We start from the raw sequence: 21,240 nt of genomic DNA on the forward strand, positions 1-21,240 counted from the left end.
ATTGAGTTTATTGACTCCCAAAATTATTTACCATAGTGAATTCACATATGCCAGACCTTATTTCAGAAATAGCTAAAGGAAGTGTGTAAGTTTTACTTAGGAGTTGATTATTTAGATAAGGAAAGATGTCATATGGCTTTATTCCCAACCCATTGGTCCCTTCTACTGAATGAACCAAGATACACTGGCTTCTTACCTGGCTAAAAGAAGCAAGAACTAAACTCATTCTCCTTTACTACCCATTTGTTAGAGAGTTAGGAGATTCTCATTTGAATGAAAAGATATTAAAATTTTACCAAAGATAACCAAAGTTAAATAGAAAATAGGTGATTGATAGTTGACACTCAAAAAGAAATTCCCACATAGTCCTTGAAAACTCATGAAGACTTATCAATATTTAAATACAATTCACTATGAGTCATGTTTAAGTAGTCTTAAAATTTATGCCACACATCAGATATTTATCAGAAATTACAAACAGTTCACAGTGCCAGAAAAGAAGATGACAATCTGGGACGAAGAAGAAACAGCAGGAGATGAAGGGGAAAGATGGGTCAAGTTCAGATTTGAGCTGAACATGGCTTCCATTCAGTACCTGCAGTTGAGACTATCTGAGCTCAAGCACACACTTCTGTCCTGGCTCTCACGGGCTCCACATTGCACTTGTACCAAATACCAGACATAGGTTTCTCCTCGCTGTTCCGAAGCTTGACATTACTTCTCCATCAACACTTAACTATATGTTTCATCAAATAAACATCAAATAATTTCCAAGATAAACATCAGTAGGTGTCAGTTGAAAGAGAGTGAAGGGAGGCTTAAGCTTCTTCCGTTTCTTTGAAGTTTTATTTCGGTTTCAATAAAAACTCAGCCAGCTATGGAGATTGAGTTGGTTGAAAATAGTGACCACTTTTCCTGCATGAGAAAGCTGAGACAAGGAGGACAACCAACGGATCCAGAAGATTGTAAGGAAAATGTCCACTGCTGTACTGAAAAGGAGAGGAGTTTGAATAGAGAAAAAATGGAAAGGTCCATAGATAAGTGGGATAGGTACCATTCACAAAAATTTCAAGTCACAAACCAAATGAAATAGGAATGTCAAACTGCTTAGATCCATAATGTGGCCAAAAACTGGGAAAAGACAAAATCCCCCCAAGTAAGTATTTATGTAATAAAAAGCCTCTTAATACATTGTATGTATTTTATGCTGGTCTGGTGATACTGAGAACTACAGGGAATCAAATGTGACTCTAGAAAGCAATTAAGGGTCACCTACCAGCAAGAGCCAGGTTGAACCCCTTTAAGCATCTCATTCCCAAAGGCTACATCTGTAACATCTGCAAGTTCAACAATAGATTTAGAGTTTGTCCTCTTCATGATGAACATCCAAGTCACTAATGTTAATAATAGACCCTTAGTCTATGCCTTTATTCATAAAGCATTCCAGATGAGCTCAAGAGTTCTCCAGGTCCCTAATCAGAATACCCACATTACTCTTCCTTGGCATACCTCCATGAAAAACTCTGGTTGTCTACCACAGCATAGGCTAAAAAATCCATTAGCAAACTTTCCAAGTACACAGAAAACTCCCAGCTTTTGAATTACAGAGTAGCACAACCAGTTTTTCTGATATGCAGAGTTGTGATTTATTTACATCAAGACTGCCCATGAAGACTTTTTTCTTAAGATATGGGTCTGATTAAAACAGTGCATTAGCACAGTGGTTATGGCGCGGACCACATACACCCAGGCTGGTGGGCTCAAACCCGACCCAGGCCAGCTAAACAACAATGACAACTGCAACCAAAAAAAAAAAAAAATAGCCAGGCACTGTGGCAGGAGCCTGTAGTCCCAGCTACTTGGGAGGCTGAGGCAAGAAAATTGCTTAAGCCCAAAAGTTCGAGGTTGCTGTGAGTTGTAACGCCAGGGCATTCTACGGAGGGCGACATAGTGAGACTCAGTCTCAAAAAAAAAAACAAAAACAAAAACAAAACCAATGTATTACTCACCGTATTTGAACCACTCAACTTTTAGATACCAGGGTCTTAATATAAATCTTTAATTCCAAGTATTAAAATATTCCTCTTTTTTTTCAACAATGACATGAACATTAACTCTCACAATGTGCTCTTAAGATAGTGTCAGTACCCATCTAACTGTAAAGGTAAGAGCATCACCAGAGAATGAACACTTTAGCAACCAGGAAAGTAGCTTCCTGGATAATCTGCTCAAGATCCCCACAAATGTAAACACTGGTTTAAATGCATGTAAAAGGAATTCGTTTTTCTATCTCTTTCCCAAAATAGAGTAGTCTCAAAGATTAATGCATTCGTTCACATTGAGCAATTATTCTGGACCAACTACTAGTTGAAGTTCTGGGAAAACAACCATCAGGCAGACAAGGCTTCCACATCCAAGAGTTTCCCTGTGGAGAAATAATCATCCATTAGAGGTGACAGGTAGTACAAATTAGACTGGAGGTGAAAGTCAGAAGAATGCTAAGAGACTGGTTACCCCAATCTTGCCCTAAAGTTGTCGAGACATGGTCAAGAGTCCCAGCTACTTCTGTAAGCTATTTGCAATTCCAGAGTCAAGAGAAACCAGCATGGTGGAGCAAAAGTGACAGCCACACCTGACTAGATATGGAAGGAAATATTAATGAAAAACACTAATGGGAAAATGGTCAGTTATCAATATTAGCACATTAAACTCACCCAGCCCACGAGGAAATCCTGGGATTAATATTTCCAAAACAGGTTTATCAAAATAAAATGTTTTCTTTGTGTAAAGACACCCTCATTCATTGTATGTCAGGCAATTTCACAATCATCTCTATGCACCCCAACCTGTCTTCCTGGAGATTCCATCTTCCTCTAGGTTAGAACAAAGGGTAAACTCTATTTACTCCACGGATTCCTTGGATGTAGGGAACAACTTCCCCATAGTAAAGATTTGAAAGATCTTGCAAAATATTGTGAGCTTTGCTTAGAATCTTGCATATTTCCCATTTCTCAAGTTGGGTAGCCAGCCTTATAATGCACTGGACTGTCAGGAGGGTATACCCGCTGGACATTCCCCCAAAAGATCCAGCATGACGCTGCCCAAGATCTAAAGTATATTCTTAATGGGTCTTAAGAACTACCTATTCTTGGAAGACTTAAACCTTCAATTTGTAAACCCTAAGTACTTGGGTTTTGATATGTGAGTATCTTTTCTATCTAATGATTAAGACCTTTGCACTAAATGTAATCAATGCTGGATTCTCCATATTCCCTAACATAATATTTACATCAAATTCTTTAAATAATAGTGAATTGAACTGGGATATCTCACATGGCTTAGTCAAGTGTAAGGTAGATCTAATATCATCGTGTATCTACAGACCAACATTTGTCTCTCTGTAATTACTGGTTTACTTCTTTGCCTTCACTGTAAGCTCCTGCGTGGAAGACAACAGGCTCTTGCACTTTCTAACTCCGTCAATAAAAAAACACTATTTTAATGTGGTAGATATTTTCCCACATTGCATCTAATGGAGTAGAAAACCCCAAGTCATTGAAGTTGTCCATTTATGTGCAGAAAAATGTTTTCAACATACTCTTGAAGAGCATACTGGAGCTATCTGAACTGCTTTAAAAAGGCTTCACCTGAGAAATATGCTTACAAATGCCACCCATCTTTCAATAAAGAATGAATTCATCACAAAAGCAATACTTGTATCTTTTAACGATATAAAATACTTTTTTAACTTATGGCTTTAGATGTATATGTGCACATCACGTTCATCCAACCCAATAACATATTTATAGAGCAGAAATAGAATAATTTTTTCACCTAATTGAAGAGGCGAGGTACACTATGCACCTTCAATTCCAGAAGACTGAAACCCATGCAGTCTTCCCAATGTTTCCTGGAAGAACGAGACAGCAGAATCTTACACCCAGCATGCCTTTAGCTTCTGTTCTGTATTTTCCCATTTTAAAACCAAAATGACACCATCACTATCAAGTCACATCAGAAGGTTGAAAAAGAAAAAAAAAAACAAGGAAAATATCATCTGTTTGGAAATACACATCATCCAAAGGTGTATCAGTCCCACAGTTACTCATCTGTGTCATAACTGCTGCTCAAACATCAGAACATGTCACTGCAGCTAATGACAGAGCCTAACTACGTAATCTACAATGTGAGCTAAAGTTTCCTAACAAAATATGAAGTTATGAAGTTCAATGTATGAGAAATCAGGAAGCGGTATGGCGAGTTAGGGCCAAAATGGTGAAATAAAACTTAATTGCAAAGAGCTATCACTGCCTTTTTTCTTCTACTATGCAACTTAAATCAAACTGACATGCCCTGTGTATTTGATGTCTGAAGCTGTGCTCTACCTTTTCCCAAGGGTTGGCTCCCTCCCGCCTTATCCATCAGAGTGTCCTTTGTATATTGGGGGAAGGACACTAAGGAACTAAGGAAGAGACAAAGGAATCTTAGCTGAAGACGATGCCACCAGCTAATTCATTAACTGGATCCATTTAAAATCCATTTAAGACAAGGTATTGACTGATGCAAGTACAAAGTGTTTATGGTATAGATCATACCTGTGGGATGGGTGGTATGAGAACGTCTTATACCTCCACCAAGCTCAAACGTGCAGACAGTAAAGACCCTACTTACAATCACCTCAAATACAACTACAGCTTTAACATGTAACACGGAAGCCTATGAAAATAAAAACTTCACGAAAAATAAATAAAATTTTGCAAATAATATCTAGAAATGTTTTAGAGTGAGTACATTTCATTGCTAGAATTAAACATGCTTACTGGAACCCCTCCATTATTATTTCTTAACTACAGGTTGCTTCAGAAATCAATTTCATATCAGTATTAAAAAAAAACTATAGAAGGCTTTTATTCAATAAAAATGCTATTAGCAGGAATTGGCTCAAGAAAACTGGACACTGACCTAATACAAGATCTCAGGGTAGACAAGAAAATACATATCTCTAAAAATCTACAAGAGGGACTCTACCTAACAAATGCAAATATTGTAACCTAGTTAGTGGTACCCTCACATTAACCTGAAAAAAAAAAAATCTTAGTTAAAACTAAGGCCAGTGACCCTGGAACATGAACGCTGACCATGGAGGAGCATGTAAAAATGGAAGGGAGGGAGTACATCACAAATGTTGTCTTAAATGTGCCCGTTCCCCTCTAATAAAAACACAAAAATCCACTAAGACATTTGCTAAGGGTTTATTACAAGCTGGTTCCTGGGGTATGAGAGCAAAGCCGAGGGCAACATTCTGGAAGACTCACAGGGCCGTGAGTCACAGGGCTGTGAAACACGCCGCTCCCTGCATTCAGCCCTTCACTGGACTGCAGGTTGTGCTAGAAACTGCCACCAAAAATGAACAAAGGAAGGTCCTGACCTCACAGGACTCTGCCTTGTGGGGCACCCACAGAACCAGGGCTAAATTCAATTTTACTTCGTTAGATTTACAATCAACTTGTGTAAAGATTTCAGCCCACATGATCATCTAAGGGCCTAGGATTTGAGACCTTACGAAGTCTGTTACTAAAATGAATTTGGTTAAGTTGCTTGAAAATGACTGATCTGAAGCAGACCAATCATACTCAATGACTTGGAAGAACGGTCTAGAAATATGATAACTGAACAGCTCCCACTTTCATCCTTTCATCTCATCAGTATTTCTGAAAAGTTTCTACCATGCACTACCATGTGTTTCCCACAAATAATGTGCGATTTCATTCTTTCTTGCAGATTCTACCTTGGGTGGAAGCTCAGATGCATGAGCCATCAGTACTAATTACTTGTAATCTCAGGGCTTTAGAACAATTACTACTAAGGTTACTGCCTGGAAACAGAATAATTACACTAATTGGAGTTCATCAGCTATTCATCTTCCTAGTAAGCACAACTGATGAGGTGAAATTTAGTGTCCATATGTGGGAGTCATTAGCAGCCAAAGGCAACTTTCAGAAGACATGTGCCCTCCATGGAAATAATATACTGCAGACAACTTTCCACACCCAACAGATGTGGGTACTTGGTGTGTATCAGAAATTGTCACACAGAGCTATTACATAGCTACAAAACTGAGCATCCTTGCTTCCCAAGTGTGTTAATCTAGAGGAGCAGAGACACAAAATAATCCTGTCAGTTTTAATTAAGTGCAAGGACAAAAATACCTGTGCCAAGAAGTGTGGGGGCATCTTTGTGAAAGCAGCATTTAAGATGAGATCTGGACCAGGAGTAACCTCAACAGTGGGGAAAAGACTACTTCAGCAGAACAGTAGGAATGGCTTGGAGCACTGGGAGAATGGAGGGTGGGCAAGAGACTGAGTAGGAACAGAGCTGGAAGAGAGAAACAGAAGACGAACACACACAGGGCTTTGAATTTTACACCAGGTGTAAGACAGAGTTATGATATAAAGTCTTAGGCAAAGGACTGCCAAGCTGAGATTTAGAGGAGTATCAGGGCAATGATCCAGGAAATGGCTAGAAGCTTCGATTAGATTCACGGCTTAGCGTAGAGAGCAATGGACACACATGAGAGCCTATTGGAAGGGGACTACAAAGAGATGCTCCCAAGTTTTCTAGCATGAATGGAAGGAGCTGCTATCGACCCTAAGTGAGCACTAATGGAAGACCACTGACATGGACTTGAAAATAGAAGCTGCATAAACTGGAGTTAAAATCTTTAGATTCTAAAACACAGCATATCACATGCATCATACAGAAGATAATTCACTAGAGAAAACTGTTATGGAAGATATTAAACAGCATTAACTTTCAATTCTCCTAGGCCAGTGGTTTGTGTATCTGGAGTAGTCAAATTAAATGGCTATATTCAATTTCACTAAGGATAAATGAGGAAATATTTAAATTGCCATGGTTCACACAGACCGGCGTGACCTGAAATTTGAAACAGGAAAGCAATGGCCGGATTGCTCGAGAAGGCACCCCTGAAGTTGTTAACTGCTTTTTAAAACAGGGCCTCTCAAAAATATGACGTATAAACACACTCACATTTGGAGAGAATGCCCCTCCAAAGGATCCCCTTAAGTATCACTACTTGTTTCACCGCCTGGAAAGACCCACAGATTCATTAGTCTTGATCTTGGTCATTGAAGATTTCACCTGACACCTGACACTCTGACTTCCCCTTGGTCAAGTCCCCTGTACTCTACCCTCTGTCAAAATCCCAGCTACTTACTCTTTCTATTCTCGTTTTTGTTAAATCCCCTGTCTTCTAATGTCTTCAACCCTGAATCTCTGTCCAATAAAACCTGTCCCACTCAAACAGGCTCATTTTACGGCAGTTGCCCCTTTAAAGACCCTATCTCTAAATATCGTCACATCCTGGGTACCTAGGGATGGGGCTTCAACAATTGGTGAATAGGGATTGGTGAGCACCTAATGAACAGCACGGATGCTGGAACAAGATTTTAAACAGCCTACACACCTGGCCAATGCTGGTCAGTTCTTCTATCTGAATGAAAAGGGCTCTCTACCATTGCAGATTTTAAAATAAGCTGCCCCAGAATGAAGCCATTCTAATTTAGAAAACTCAAGGCTGGCTGCTTCTTTACACCACAGGCCTTCCTCTCTTTCTTCACCCTCTTGTAATACAATCAGGTGTTGCATTTCGGTCAAAGATAGGACCATAGATCCAACATTGGTTCCCTGGGATTATGAAGCTGGATTTTTACTATACCCTTTCTATATTTAGATGTGTTTAGGTACACGAATACTATTGTTCTGTGTTACAGCTGTTCACAGTATTCAGTACACACCATGCAGTGCAGTTTGTAGCCTCGGAGCAAGAAACTAGAGCCTATACCTAGGCATGTGGCAGGCTATCCCGTCTTGGTTAGTGAATGTACACTTCGTGATGTTCACACAGTGAAGAAGCTGCCCAACCACACGTTGCTCAGGGCACAGGACTGTATGTAAGTGCACAGATACCCTAATGGGGAAAGCCTGCAGGCAGAGAAAAAATACTGTAACAGCCTCAGGAGGAAAACAGGTTGCACCATGCGTTGATGCCTGCTGATGGGTGGCACCTGCCTAAAGCACCAAGTTGGGGATTCTGAGGCCTCTGCCCCGTGTCCATGTCCATCGGGGAACAGGCCCTGCAAACACCCTCGGCCTTCCTCAGTACAATGCAACCATAGGAACCTGACTTTGAATCCGGTACTAGTCTCTACTTCCTAGTGATCTGAATCTCAGGGCAATGAACTTGCTGCATCTTTTGTGTCTGATGCTACCTTTACGTCCACCTTACATGGGCTCATGAGGATTAAACCAGGGCTCACATGGTATCAACTCTCCACACCCCCTTCTCAAGGTCAGGGACTAATGAAGCAGCAGTTTTTTTCCTTTTTATTTATTTATTTATTTATTTATTTGCACAGGAGCTTCAAATGGCCTGCACTGTAGATCCCCTTTTCAAATATGAAATAATCATTATCACAGGTTGAATTATGCCCTCCCTCACCCAATATTCATGTTTTAGCCCCAATCCCTAATAACCCAGGATGTGACCATATTGAGAGATGGGGTCTTTAAAGAGGTAAATACAGTAAAATGAGCCTGTTTGGGTGGGTCCTAAACCAGTCCAACTGGCGTCCTTAGAAGAAGAGGTGATCAGGACACGCAGACGCCAGAGATGGGCCCTCACAGGGAAGAGACCCAGTGAGGACACAGCAAGTGCAGCCTTCTGCCCGCCAAGGAGAGAGGCCTCAGGAGAAACCAACCCTGCCACACTCTGATCTTGGACTTTCAGCCTCTAAAATGTATGAAATATATGAAAAAGCACTCCCATTGTTTAAGCCACCCAGTCTTGGGCCCCAGTGGTAGGGTCTCCAGAGTGGCACAGGTGCACCGTACTGGGGCGTCTCCCAGTTGTGTCACTGCGGCGGCCTGTCCCACCCTTGCATCCACTCTGAGCTCCTTTTCTCCCCTGCGCACGTGAGGAGGGCTCAGAAATAAGAGCGCACTGACTGCCGACCTGGAACAACATAGTTCTGCTTCCTATAATGTACTTACCAGAAATCCTGCCCCCACACAGGGAATCTGCGCACTCCCAGGAGCAGAAAGGAAGGGTTTTCCCCTCCCCAGCCAGGAACGAGGCTGCAAAATGACTGTGCTCAAATTTCCCTCAAGTACAACCAATTCCTCTTCTTCAGCCGGGCTTTCAAATCTTAATATTTAGCAAGAAATGCTACTGCTGCTCCCAAAAGGCTCTTCTTCTCTCAAGACTGGAACTGGGTAACCAGCTAAGGAGGTGGCTAACTGTGTGACAAAATCCAAAGGAAGTGGAAATTCACCCCCACCTCATTCAACCCCACACCAACCGTGCGTGGCGCACATCAGTGTTCCAAAACATTTGCTCTGTGTGTCAGATACTTTCTCTGCCAGCTAAACTCTGCAGACAATTGCTGACAAGTCAGGGACTGCTAGTTTGCCACACTGTGTGCTTCTAATACTAACAACTGTCTTAATACATTAAGGGTATTTTTTTTAAAAGATATATTATCCCCCATCATCCCTCACTCTAACCCTCTTCCAACAAGAATCATGCCCAACTCAGTATTTGTCACTTCTTTCATTCCCCTTAGAAACAGCAGTAAACATTTCTTGCAATACTATGTCATTCTGGGCTTCTCTGCCCTTCATCTGAGAGTCTTGGCTCACTCACTACAGAAATCACAAAGGGTCCGCCTTTGGAAGTACACTTGGCCGATGAGGATCAATACCGAAGGGAGCCCCACAAGTGGTGGCATGAGTACCCCTGTCCCACTCAACTGCTCCCTGCATCCCTCTCTTTCTTCTCCCCTTAGCATGATAGTATTTGTTGCTGGATGAAGATACTGTCAAAGAATGTGTTGCCATAGACAGCATTAAACTTTAAAGTTCACCAAAGTGACTTTATTTGGCCGGAAGGGCTAATTAACGTGGTTTGGGGGAGAGGTGGGAGGATGTGAAGATGGTTGACTTCTCCTAACTTCACTTTTTGTTAAATTCTCTACATGTTGAGTTAGTAGTAAGTAAAACATAGTATCTTAGGAATGTTAAAAGAACTCCTTTCCCATAAGGAGTTCATTCCATTTAAAACTACAACTCTTACCTTATTGAAATCATCAATGAGTAGTTATTTCTTTCTGCACCAAGGTTGGCTAAGTTCTCTTATGATGACACCCAATGCCCCCACCCCCACGCAGGAGACTTCAGTACAGATGAAATCAGAGCTAAGTTCTCTGGATGGCAGAAATAAAACGAGTTAGGAGTGAGCTATTAATAGTCTGGTTTTGCCTCTTCATCCAATAAAAGGGTAACCAAACCTTCAATAAGACTCGTCATGAGTCAGCACTGGGCCAGATGAGAGAAAACAGTAATTACTCAGCTATGAGTCAGAAGAGGCAGCACATACCTAGGAAATGCCAATCTTATCCCAACACCTTTCTGGAACACATCAGTACACAAACTCTGGTTACTATTTGTCTGAAAACCAAACACTTAAAAGTTCTGGAACCAGGTTTCAAAGGTCCAGTTGGCTGAGCCCTGGAAATTGGAGCTTGAGGGTGCAAAAAAAGATCGCCAGGGCTACTGAGGAAACCCTAGTGCCACAATAAGCCTCTGTCAATAGAGTGTATTCACCCTGTTTACCCAAGGTTGGGTGATTATAAGAAGCCCCACAACTATCATGACCAATTGTTAATTGAGATTCTTTCCTTTTCCTTAGGAAAATGAGTCATTCAGAGACGATTCCAGGATACCTTATCTACTCACGTTAATGTCTTTGATAAAAACCTAAGCGATCATCCAACCTCACCCGCCTTCTGAGAGCACGCAGGATAAAGACAAGAGGGGTCATCTCAGATTTCTCCCACTGTAAATCACTGATTTCTTTAAATGTTCCTTTTGTCCAGTTGTCTTATACCTAAGGCAAATATAGCCTCTGTTATTCTCTATTGAAACAGCTGAGAACATTTGTAAAGGTCAAAGACAACAAATATTCTAGTACCCGGAAGGTTTCCTAGGCAAGCTCAAGAAGCCTAGGACAGCCCTCCGTGAGGACGCAACCACTCTGACACCTTTCTTCTACACATCCCTAAGAAATAGAGCCACTCACTATTACCAGGTATTTTGTCCCCTTTTGATATGCTATTAGATCACGTTATTATTTAACTTGGTTATTGTATCAGTCTAATATTTTTTTGAACGAACCGTCAAGAGAAAAGTGATCTGGGTCTTTCCAAAATCACTTCGCCAAGCAATCCAAGAAACTTGTTCTTTAGAAAATTCGACAAGGAAAAGCTTTTCTCTAACATCTATGTCTTCCTAACTTAAAAAAGAAGTTTCAGTTTGGGTTTACTTTAGGAATATATCCAATTTTTGAATCTGCATAACTATAATAATTATAAGCATTATGAAAACTGAAGTCACTTATTTATTGCAGGTTTCTCTGGAAAAATATGAATGAATCAAAGCTTCACTTAGTCAAATTTCTAAGTAGATTCTTTTTTTGTTTGTTTGTTTTTTGAGACAGAGTCTCACTTTGTCACCCTTGGTAGAGTGCCATGGCTTCACAGCTCACAGCAACTTCAAACTCTTGTACTCAAACGATTCTCTTGCCTAAGCCTCCCAAGGAGCTGGGACTACAGGTGCCCGCCACAACATTCGGCTATCTTTTAGAGATGAGGTCTTGCTCTGACTCAGGCTGCAAGTAGATCATTTTAAATATGAAATTAAAATTCTGTTTCACCTAAAACTATCACTGTTTATCCAAATACAAATGCACACAAATGGTTTACTTTGCTAAGGTCAGTTTCCACCATCCTGATAGTACTCTTTATAATGTGGTTTAGCAACTTGAGCATTTACTTAAGTTCCACATTGTAAGGACTACTTCAGTACCTTACAGCTCTTTTAAGTCCTCTAAATCAGACCAAATTTGCTGTAAACGCCAATTCTAAAGAAAAATGATTAAATCCCCCATTTTCTGCACCTCTCAAACCAATAAGCCAGTTAATGCTAGTAATTTGGCAATGACACAACTGGCTTTTTTTTTTTTAATGTGCATCTGCTATCACGGCCCCCAACCACCATCCTGCACCAATGTTCATCTTAGGAGAAAAGCAAAGATACAACACGAAAATTTAGCTTTATGAGGAAAGTTAATTTAATACACTCTGGCATAGAAAGGAAACCACGTGTATACAACATAAGAGGCAAAGAGGGCTAATTTGTTGGGGGCGAAGATGACACATGGTTAAAGCACTGGCAGGTGGGAAGTGGTGAGTTCCTCTCTGTGTTGTATCTGAGAAGGCAGAAGAAGGCCCTCTGGGGAAGACAATGAGAGAGATACAGGATCAGGACTGGATTTTCAAAAGATAGTATCAAGGTAAAAAATAAAATGTTTTTTTAAGTTGCAGGCAGTGAGTAAGAATTTGACTCAATTAGACAGTCGCTGCTTGTCTCTGGAAGAGACAGGCTGCAGGAGGGAAGCTTTAGTGGGAAATAACCTGGGCAGCTCATGGGACCTTGGGCGAGTCACTAAGGTCTTTACGATCCTAAGTGTTTAGTCATGAGCTTTCTGGCCCTCTGCTCCAATGACATAAAGGACTGAGGTTAGCACAGTGATTCTCAGCACTCACCACCAACTTTCTGTAAATGAGTTCTGCATGGAAGCAGAATGCAAAGAGGTGAACCAATGTCAGACTTGGTTTTTTATTTCTTTAATCAGGAAATACTAACTACACAGCTGACAGGGGATCTACAGTAGCTGATCTGTATCCCAAGAGCATAATTACAGGCAAGGTGACAGGGCTATTACCTCCACCTGTGAAGTGTAAGGAGGCCCACAGAGGAGCCAATCGAATCCATAGCCATTTATGGTCCTTAATAACAGTTTCCATCACCATCATCTTACAAGACAAGTATGACTTCAGGTTGTTAGCCCATGTTCACGATGATAAGAAGCATCTTTAATCCATAGGTAATTGAATGTATTTACTGAGTAGATATTTCAATTGTACACCAGATCTCCCCCATGATACACGTATATAATTTTTAACTAAAGAAGTCACTATTGCTCTAAATGAATATGGAAGATGTTAGCACATTAAAAGTTTACCCATTTCATCCTCAACAGACCATATGTATTACATGAGATAAAACGGCCACAGCTTATGAGTTCAGTGTAGCACCGGCAAATGGAATTGGGTAGAAGGCCATCAGGCATGGATTCGAATCCTACCACCTTCCATTAGCTCTGGGATCTGAGATACAATATTTAACCCTCTATTTGCTATGTATACCCAGGTAAAACGCATCTTACAATTTTGTTTGTGGTAATAAAATTCTATTAAATGTATGAAATACCATAGTCAATATGTGTCCAATAATTTCCCCAAATTAAAAAAAAAATCTTTAAGTAAACATTTAAATAGATACAACCACCACATCTAAAGCTCCCTCCCTTACATGAACACCTGACAGATAAATAAAGTAGAATATAACTTCCCTCCTAAAGCACCAAGATTCAAATACCTCTTTAAGGAAACTATTAAAAAATAATTTACCCAAAATGAGAACAAATTTACTTTCACTCAAAAGCAAAAGAACAAGTGTCCAGAAGGACAAAAACATATCACCTGGGCATCTCCCTAAATTAAAGTCTTAACTGTTAAGACCAATTCCAAGATTGATCCACCCTAAATATCTCAAATTCCAAAAAACTTCTTTTTTGTTTTAAAGTAGCCCTGTGACTAAGGTCTCCCAGGGGATAATTGCTTCCAAGGATTTCTCAGTAGGTGACAACACCTTTAAATAATATAAGCTTCAGTTTTACTCACACTATGGAAAAGGGTATATCTCATGTTGGGGTGGGGAAGTTGGATGGAATGTTACTAGATAACACAGTGGCTTATCAATCTTAGTACTAAAGACTAAGACACTTGTTTTGAAGGCAAATGAATACATCATAATTTAGGACACAACAAACCTAAGTATTTTCAGCTATTTGAATGAATTATGTCTATACCCAAGGTCATAATAGCTAATCAAGTTGAGTCCAGACCTCAGTGAACCATTCCCTGAATATCTCTGAAGTTCCAAGGACTTTCACTTTTTTTTTTTTTTTAATTAAAAAAATACCAATTCAGTATGGAGGTTTGGATTGTACTAACCTTCTATCCACTGTGGGTAAAAGATGTTCTCCAACACATTGAAGGTATCATATGCCTGGAGGATTATTCTAAACCACATACTTCTATGTTCTACCAGCTACTGTCCAAGGTCACTGCCATCAGCCTGTCTTGTAACAATGAGCTCTTTAAACCAAGCTTATGAACAGCTACAGACATTGATGACATAGAAAATTGATATTCTCTCCACTTTACAGTGAGTGTGGTTAACAAATGCTTTGAGTAAACAGGAGGCATTTTCCTAAAGGCATAATTTCACTTAATTCTTACAATAACCCTCTATTACAATCCCCATTTTATACATGAGGATTGAGGCACAGAGAAGCTAAGCAACTGCCAAATGTCACACAGCTAATAAATGACAGAGAATGTTAACAGTAAATCAGTCTCCAAAGCCCAATCCCACCACACCTAACCCTCCAAGTCATCCTTTCTGAATGTCATACTCCCCACACAATGTACGAACACTTGCTGAAATATGTGAAAGCTGTCCAGAAAGTATCCAGCCACGTAGGTCTCTATTTTTCCTATTACGTGGCTGGATACTTTGAAGACAGCCCTTGTATATTACATTTCAAAGAGAAGTTCAAAAAACAAACCAATTAAGTCCAGTCCTTTTTCCTTCCTTCAAAATGAAACCCCCCCAAAAAAAAAACAAATTGAAAAGTTCATGAAATGTTTTAAGCAATAGAGGAAAAAATACTGTGTAAATGCTTTGCCTTCCCCCTGAACACCATTTCCCTACATTATCTCGGAGTGTTTCCTTATGCCCTGGGTCCCTGTTGTGTTTGCAGGTGGTTTCTATTTCTAAATCTCTAAAGCTTTCAGGAATGTGTTCCTAGACTTCAAGTCTGCTCAGTCGCAGCCTCCCAGCTTGGCCTTGACGAGTCAAAAAAATCTCTGCTTTCCCTATTCAAAAACCTACAAAATACGCATGTCTGTAAAAAATTAAAAAATAAATATTTAAGTTATTTAAATCTTTAGGGTGCAGAAGAGTGAAAACACACCACGTGATTCTCTCTGCCTCCCATTTTCAACCCATTTCTGATTTTTAGAGGGGAAAAAAAAGATTACTATTTTAAACACACTACCCGTTAGGCTGTGTCTCCTCAAATTACAAGTTAACTATATTCTGTTTCACTTGATTCTATACAGTGGTCTTTCACTCTTGAGAAGCTTCGCCGGACAATTTTTCTCATGTGACACTCACCCAGCTGTCTGTCTCAATAGTTGTGGAGGAAACGCATTTCACAAAAGCCTTCCTTTGCTGTGGTTTTAAGACTACCCCTGATAAGTTCTCAATAAACGGCACCTCTGGTGTTACATAAGCAGGCCGGGAAATGCAAGGGGTATGGCCATCCAGACAGCAGGCAATCCACTGTGGGGCAAATTTCCGCAGTGGTGCCTCAAAGAATTTCAAATTTGTGTACCCAGAGGAGAGACGGTGGGATACATTGGTACACTTTCGAGACTAAGATATTTTACTTCTGACTGAAGGCTCCCTACATCCTCAGGTCATCATTAATCAGCCTGGAACCATATACTGAATTCAATATATACAGCTCAATATGCTGAAATCCAGGAGTGGTGTCAATTACACTGAATGGCTGAAAACACAGACCTAGAAGTTGAGGGGACTTAAGAGCCAGCCATTGCTGGCTGAGACTTTCCTCCAGCCATACAGTGTGTGGTCCTTCTTATAATTGCAAAATGGTCCTTCTTATAATTCCAAAATTCCAAATGGAAATATATATATTTCCTCCAGCCATTAGAGTGTATGGTCCTTCTTATAATCCCCCCAAAGAAATTATTATTCCAATTTTAGAACTGAAGAAAGTGAGGTTTGGAGAGTTTTGCTCGAAGTATACTAGCCAGTGCCTAGGGATTCTTCAAAACCAGCTTCTCTATATGATGCCCTGGGAAAACTCCTCCCTCCAAAAATCTCCCCAAATCAAGTTTTTATCTTTTAAAAAATTCATCCTATTTGTAACCCCACAGTTATTTTCTGATATTTATCCACTATAATTAAGCCAGGTAGAAAAGCTCATGGTCACTGGCTTATCCTTATAAACTCTTAAAGAGATGGAATACATGGAAAAGGACAAAAGGACAAAGATTCCGCACCCATCTCCCACCCCAGAAGGTCAATTCCTCTGTATATGTACTCAGGGTTTTTCCTGGCCAGTTATGTGGGTTTTAGCAATTTGACCAGCTAAGGAAATTATCAAGAAAATAAAGGTGGGAAATGAGCAGGTAAAAATTGCATTAAATGAAGGCCTGCACAAATCAAAGCATTTCTGTCAACTGAATCAGACACCAAATGCAATTGCTTTTGATAAATAATAATTCACACGTCCTTTTTGTACATTTTTGAAAACAAAATTTTACATGAGATCATAAAAATAAGACAGAACAATTTTATAAATCCTTTATTTAGAAAGCATTGTTTATTCCAGCTTTTAAGGTTTGCTAGTTTTTAATGAACATCATTAATGATCATCTTTTAATGAACATTCAAAGTGTTCAACATAACCCATTTATTTTAGGGGTACACTGGGAAAAACTGGAAATGAGCTTATGAGTAAACTAGCTAGGCTTTACCTCTTAAATACATATTTTAAAAGATAGAAATGTATTATCTTTGAAAAACCAATATGAAAGCACTATAAAATAATATTTTCTATGAACTAGTTTAGTCATAAGATTTTATTTTATAGTATGTATAAGTATACACATGTTTATACATATATATGTGTATATATGTAACAGCTTAATTTCTTTCAAAAATAGTTTTGAATCTTGTAATTTTTACAAAACTACAGTAACACAAACATCCGTTTTACAGTGATCAAATCTCCCCCAAATGGAAGTTTTTTCTCTGATATCATACTTCATTTATCTTGACCATGGAAAGAAAATGGCTTGAAATTGTTCTAAATGTGAAATTAAAAAACAAAAGCAAAAAACCTAAAGAGACGGAACACATCACATCTTAGACCATAAGATGAGTTTGTTCTGAAATTCAGGAAGATTATGCAGAGGCCTCCAAAGATAGGAGCCTAAATGTTTAGAGATCTCCCATTGGACATTTAAACTAAGGTGATATGGGGAGAGAGGAGGTTCCCTGCCATATGTCACAATGGCAGCCTGAGCACTACTTAAAGAATAGAAATGGCATTGTCATTGTTGGTGTGTTTTATCCAAAGGCTCAATTAGCTCTTTCTTCACTTGCTAAGGCTTGCCAAAAATCTAGTTAGCTAAAGGAATAAAGCAACTAAAAATAGTTTTTTCAATTCAATTTTAAAATTATCTTTAATTTATGGCCTTCATATGAAAGCTATAACCCAGTTATAACCTAAGAATATGGGGAAGGGGGAGAGGGAGAGGAGGGAGGGGGGAGGATGGGCAGTGGGAGGGTGATTGGTGAGATCAGACCTACAGTAGCATCTTATAAAGGGTACATGTGAAACCAACTAAATGTAGAATATAAATGTCTTAACACAATAACTAAGAAAATGCCAGGAAGGCTATGTTACCAGTGTGATGAAAATGTGTCAGATAGTCTATAAAACCAGTGTATGGTGCCCATGATTGCATTAATGTACACAGCTATGATTTAATAATAAATTAAAAAATAAATAAATAAAATTATCTTGTCCAAAAACTTAAAACTCCTTGAATTCGGGTCATGTTGTATATATTGGTATATATATTGGTATATATTGATATATACTTGCTACTGAGTTTGTTCTATATTCCCTCCCCAAAACATAACCTAAAGGAAAAGAAAAAAAGCAGTACATACAGCCCTTTAAACCATAATAAATCAATAAATCATTCTATCCTAAGGAGTAGAAAGGGAGTAATACCTCCCACCTAGAAGATAGCCAGGCAGACATTCTCTCCAAGCATAGGGCCTTGCACATTAAATGTGGTTAATACCGAGTACTTATTAGAAGGGACAAAAGACATTTCCATTTGAGGCCACATGCGTTATTCCACCAGGATCTACTGGGAATACTAAAGCATAAAATCCTGTAAAACATAACCTATCACTGCCAAAATATAATATTAGCTCCTATTTGATATGTACAATAAGTCCTCTTTTGGATATGAAAAACAAACAAGCCCAAAAAGAAATCTAAAGGGCCATAACCTGGAAAATACATTATTTGAAAGAGAACCAGCCATCAGACGTACAACATGGCTTCTGTTAGATATTGCAAAAAAAAAAAAAAAAATTTTAAGTGGAAGCCTTATGAATCTAATCAACCACCTTCAACCCACCACCATCCTTCCTCATCAGTAGATTTCCATCTCCATGGGGTTCACCCTTGGAATTCTTAATGAAACAATGAGGCCTGAATCCAGAGAAAACAGAAAGGGTTAGCATCCTGATTAGGTAACCATTTTCTTTCCTCTGGTTTTTGTAGGCCATCTTGTTCATACAAACGCCAAGAAGTCTTAATTCTTCCCAAGTGGTGTCAGTAACGGCAACACCCACTGTCAGTTTTGAGACCAGTGTCCCTTATCAAATGCCAGCCACAAAGATCTGTCAGGCAAAGGGCTAATTGATGCAAATTAAGAAAGCTACCGTCACTGCAGTGGGATACAAGGAAAAAACAATGGACAGTTCTAGAGAGGAAAACAACAGTGTGTGGTTAAAAAATATTTAATCCACAATTTGCTCTTATCATAAACGCAAATCTTGTTGTTCAACTGAAATCAGTTAGAAAGCAAAGAAGATAAGAGAGAGCCTGGATAAGAAGAAACACACACACAGGGGGATGGAGGGAGCCGGGATGGGGGGAGAACTGTCATGGTGTCTAAGGGTTTCTTGCTACATTTAGGGCAAACGCCTTTGTTCCTGGGCTTCTGAGGAGAGTGGGTGGCTGGATGATGGAGAGATCGGATGGGGCTGCAGGGCCCTCCACACCCTGCTCTCCGGCGCATGCGCGAGGCCAAGACAAAGGAATAGGTAATTACAGTCCTGATTCATTCATTTTGCCCGCAGTACTGGGGGTCTGCTAGCCCCGGCCGTAATCCCTAGGGAGCTTGGGGTGTTCAGCCACACCCCTATAGCAGAGGCCCACCTCGATGCTAGTGTTTGGTTTTAACCCAACACACAGTGCTAGTAGCCTCGGGGGAGACAGAGGTGTGTCAACACTGTACCAGGTACTAAAAATGCACCCATGTGCGCTGTGCTCACTTCAGCTGAGTGAAAATTACATGGGTAAAGCCAGTCCACTGAGTTGGTTTCAAGGCGGAAATGTCTCTGGGGAGGCAGATAAGGAGCCCAGTCAATTCGATGAATATTCATGAAAAGAATGCGGGTCGTAGCCGCGCATTGTGTGTGCGGTGGGATCCAGGGATTCCGCAATTTTTGTTTCTAGGGGCGGAGGGTGGGCAGAGGAGGGACAGCAAAAACCCAGGATCAGGTTTCAGCGTTATTGCTTTTGGCAAAAGCCCGAACCTTCGCCGCCTGCTGGGCTGAGCCCGGTTAGGGCCAAGCGCTGTCAGGTAACACACACACACATACACACACACGGGCCGGGGCACGCGCACACACACACACACACACACACACACACACACACACACACACGGGCCGGGGCTTAGGATGGATGCTCCCAGCGCTTTCTCGGAACCAAAGGTTCGAAAAAATAAAACGCTCCAAGGTAGCCCACAGGTCAATGGGAAGGCAATTCAGCCACGGACGAGGTTGGAACTGTGATCTGCCCAGGACGTGCTGATGTACCACGTTGTCGTGCGCACCTCGTATTTCTCGGCCACCTCAAACCAAGATTCCGGAGCCCCACGGATCGAGGAGGCCCATTTGCCGAACCCAAAGGCCACCCCCTTCCTTCTGATCAGACCAGATTCCCAGTCCTCTTTCTCCACTTACTCCCGCCCCACCCCACCCCCACCCCGCCCCCACCTCCACCCTCCATCTTCTGCTGCTGCGCCCCTCGCACCAGCGCTTTCTTCCCGGCTGAGAATGGCTCCGATGACAGAAACGCTCCCTTCAGCCCCCAAAACAGTGCTTAAAGGGTTTTGCATTCGGTAGTTTCCTCCTTCCGGAGCAGCTTCCCTCCCCCATAGCCCCCTCCCCGTCCCCAGCTGGGTTTATCAACCTCGCCATCCCCTTATCCTCCCCAGCCCTCAAGTGTCCGAAGCCGCCCACCTCGTCCCCTCATCACCCGGGATCCCCAAAGTGCAACGGAGCCCTCACAGAGGCACCCCATGTCAGCCGCCGTCCAATCCGGTTCGGCACCCCGGCTGCGGACGGGCGCCGAGAGAACCCAGGGGCTTCAGGTGGGGCGGGGCGCGGTGGGGCGCGGAGGCCCCGGGGTGCGCGGTGGTGGCGGGGGCAGCGGGCGCGCCTCCTTACCGGCTCTGGGTGCCTGTGCCGCCCCTTGGGTGAGCGCGGTGCCGCCGAGGGGCCCGGGTCGCTGGCGTCGTCCGGCCCGGTGCCTGGCCGCTGGCGGAGGCTCTCTCCCGGCTAGACGGCGGAGTCGGGAGCGAGGAGCCAGTTGGAGCGCTGCCGCCGCCGCCGTCGCCGCTGCCGCTACTGCCGCCGCCGCCGCCGCTGCTGCAGCCTCTGCATTTCTCGCGCTCGCTCCCCCTCCCCTTCCTGCCCAGCGCCCTCCCCCGGTGCGTCCGCCCGCCCAGCCTCCCTCCTCCCGCGGACCCCGCCCGCCTCTCTCCCCTCCCCCCCCCAGCCCGGGGCCCCACCCGCCTCCCCTCTACTCCCCAGCACTGTGGCGCTCCCGCACCTCCCCTCCCCTCCAGCCGTGTGCCCCGCCCGATTCCCCCTTCAACCCCGGGCCATCCCGGTGCCCCACGCCTGTCCCCCCACTTCCCTCCAGCACAGTCACCCCATACTTCTCCTCCCCTCCATCCTGGTCCCTCCCATCCAGTGCCCCGCCAGCAGCCTTTCCTCAACTGTCCTGCGTTCAGGTTTCCCACTCCCACTCCAGTGCCCTGCATTCCCTGTTCCCCCCTT

The 21,240-nt window shown here is 41.9% G+C and overlaps 1 protein-coding gene across 2 annotated transcripts in view; it reads right to left on the minus strand.

Annotated features, from left to right (window-relative positions):
* The window catches only part of BASP1 (brain abundant membrane attached signal protein 1), a 52,660-nt gene extending 31,784 nt beyond the window's left edge, over positions 1-20,876 (minus strand). The window contains exon 1 of one of the 2 annotated variants that reach the window (XM_053592845.1): positions 20,626-20,876. The gene's annotated coding sequence lies outside the window, so the exon portion shown is untranslated. Of the gene's footprint in view, positions 1-9,072; positions 9,284-20,625 lie in introns of those variants that run through there. The other variant, XM_053592854.1, reaches the window with a different exon arrangement.
* Positions 20,877-21,240: the final 364 nt, after the last annotated feature.

This window comes from Nycticebus coucang, chromosome 1, assembly GCF_027406575.1.
Source record: "Nycticebus coucang isolate mNycCou1 chromosome 1, mNycCou1.pri, whole genome shotgun sequence".
In the NCBI taxonomy this organism is placed as follows: Eukaryota; Metazoa; Chordata; class Mammalia; order Primates; family Lorisidae; genus Nycticebus; species Nycticebus coucang.